At 33.3% G+C, this 2,635-nt stretch overlaps 1 protein-coding gene across 3 annotated transcripts in view; it reads right to left on the reverse strand.

The window, feature by feature from the left end:
• LOC106473562 (tectonin beta-propeller repeat-containing protein 2-like) overlaps positions 1–1,145 on the reverse strand; it is a 28,467-nt gene extending 27,322 nt beyond the window's left edge. Inside the window, exon 1 of one of the 3 annotated variants that reach the window (XM_013934248.2) lies at positions 353–1,145. The gene's annotated coding sequence lies outside the window, so the exon portion shown is untranslated. Of the gene's footprint in view, positions 1–51; positions 226–352 lie in introns of those variants that run through there. The other 2 variants (XM_022401968.1, XM_022401969.1) reach the window with 2 other exon arrangements.
• Positions 1,146–2,635: the final 1,490 nt, after the last annotated feature.

A 2,635-nucleotide genomic window follows, 5' to 3' on the forward strand; every position in this document is an offset into this window, starting at 1 on the left:
TAACAGTATTTCATTACACACAAGTTATGGTGTCAATGATGTCACTTCCACTTAACTTGTGTTTACCCAACAATAACAGTATTTAGTTACACACAAGTTATGGTGTCAATGATGTCACTTCCACTTAACTTATGTCTATCCAACAGTAACAGTATTTCATTACACACAAGTTATGGTGTCAATCATACTTACTATATTCCAAAAGAAACAACTATACTATCCTTTTCAGCAGGGAACTTGGCACTTCAACAATGTAAGTAAGAGTGTTCATTTTAGTGTGCCCATCACAATATTTGTCATTCAAAACACTCGTAAAGATGTATCCATTTGGCTTATAACGATAAACACACACCTTTTTCTTTCCTTCTGACCAACTTGTATAATCTGGAAACTACTGCTGTCAACACCCTTGAACTGACCAATAATGCTCTTGCTAGTGGTAGATATAAGCAAGATTTTATGGAAGTATGACAGTTGAACTATAGGATGGCTTTCTTGCAAAAGTATCCTCGACTTGCTTATATGCTAACATGGTTATAAACAACATTAGTATATATTCTGCACAGTTGTAAAAATTTCAACATAAAATACAAATTAAACATCAAACATGCATGTTTTTCATGAGTAAAAACTATGCTCATAGCTAAGTTCTGGCAAAATCTTATGAACATATTTCCATTAAATATTAGTACTAATTTCAATTGTTAACGTTCATACAAGATACATGGAATTTTCACTAAAGTTCAAAACCTGAAAAACACTCTTCGGAACTATATAAACCATTACCTATAACTTCACTGAACATCCATTGGACTAGACTGATAGTTACAAAAGGAAACTGAAACCAATCAATCTTAAGAACCTGCATGTCATCTACAACTTGTACCATGCATAGCAGATTTCAATGTTATCATCACAAGAGTTACAAATTGTGCAGTAAAGCTTATAATAGGCACAAAAAACAAATATATTTGGGTTAAGGTAAAATCTGAAGAATTCCCAGGATCCTGAATATGCTGTGGGGTAGAGTAAACAAGAAGTAAGCAGAACAATATGAAGAGCTATTTATAGGATATAGATTTATTTCTGTATAATGTTGAAAATATCATCCCATGAATAGCTCTTTCAAAACTTCATATTTTTAATAACACTGAGTCACAACAACAAAATATTTTCTCTGCTACTAGAAAAAAAATACAACTGTTTCTGAGTAATTTGATGATGTTGATTCTAAAAATCATGTTGAAAATTACTGATCGCCTCTAGTTTTGAGTTATGATAAATTTATTCAAAATGTTATTATGTATCATGAAAATAACTTTTTATTTAATAACTTTACTTATTCATTGAAAACTGCATTTAAGAATGTATAATCATCATGCTTTGATAAGTTTCTTTCATGTTCACAGCATGAGCAACGGGAATCAATGGCTTAGTGTTCCCTTTGTGCAAAAGTACAGCTTTAAACCTAACTTTAGATAAATCGATAAAAATCGATGATGTACAGTACCTAATTCTTCCATTACTATATCAACATGTGTACAGAAACACAAAGTATCTTGTATGCTGTAGTGAAAAGCAAGACTTTGGTAAATTGAAACTCTTGTTCCTGGAGCTAATAAATTCCGTTGCTATAAATGAGAGCCAACGAGTTTCCCATGCTGCTTTGATACATACAAGTCACGAATCAGATCATTTAGCTCTTCTTGTGTGAACAGACGAGGCAGTTGATGTTGTGTTGCTACAAGAATAGAATTACTAGATGAAGAGGATTCATTGTCGTCTATTCCCCAATTCACTGGTGGATGTGGCAATGGAAGACCATCCCCATGAGGTATTGGTTTTATTGCAATATTTGTATATTTAATGTATTGTTTAGTTTGCCTAAATATCCAGAAACATTAGTCTAGCAAAAATAACAGTCAGATTATCTTTGGACTCACGCCATATCATGGGAACTGTAAATGGCATACTTACTCTCTTCTTACTCAGCCACTGTATCAAGCCAGATGTGTAAACTGTACAACACACACATGTGAAGCCCAACGTTTTTCTTGGTCACCAATTTTATATTCAAAATATTGGTAGTAAGCTAACTTTACCTTGTGTGTGATGTTTTTCTTTCGTAAAACTGTAATACATGTTTCACAAATGTAGCAGAAACTTTTTGGGTGATTTTTGCACTCTCGGACTTTATTTGAACTGGAAGCAGCCAGCATTTCAAATGATTTTCTAAAAGATATAAAATCATTTATGTTTACAGAACTAGAGTTTAAAAGATTTTAAAAACAATGTTCTGAATAATTTGATTATATCACGTGTATTATGAGAGGAAGAAAATCGGACTTTGTTTTGACTGTGCACAGATCGAGGTGAAATGACCAACTGAGTGAGTGAGAGGCAACTGAGAGAGAAGCATCTGACTCTGCCCCTTTATGCTCAGTCGAGGAACATCTCGGATGTTCTAGCAAACTGAGCACATGAAGGTTTTGTGATTCCTGGACGGAGCAGATGAGTGTGGAAATGAAGCAAAAATGAGGGAATTTCCTACAATTGTATCGAAAACAAATAGTGTATATGAACAATATATCTGGAATTTTACACCAAAACAATACAGTTAATGTTTGAAGTCATC

The sequence above is a fragment of the Limulus polyphemus genome, unplaced genomic scaffold, assembly GCF_000517525.1.
Source record: "Limulus polyphemus unplaced genomic scaffold, Limulus_polyphemus-2.1.2 Scaffold6276, whole genome shotgun sequence".
NCBI lineage: Eukaryota > Metazoa > Arthropoda > Merostomata > Xiphosura > Limulidae > Limulus > Limulus polyphemus.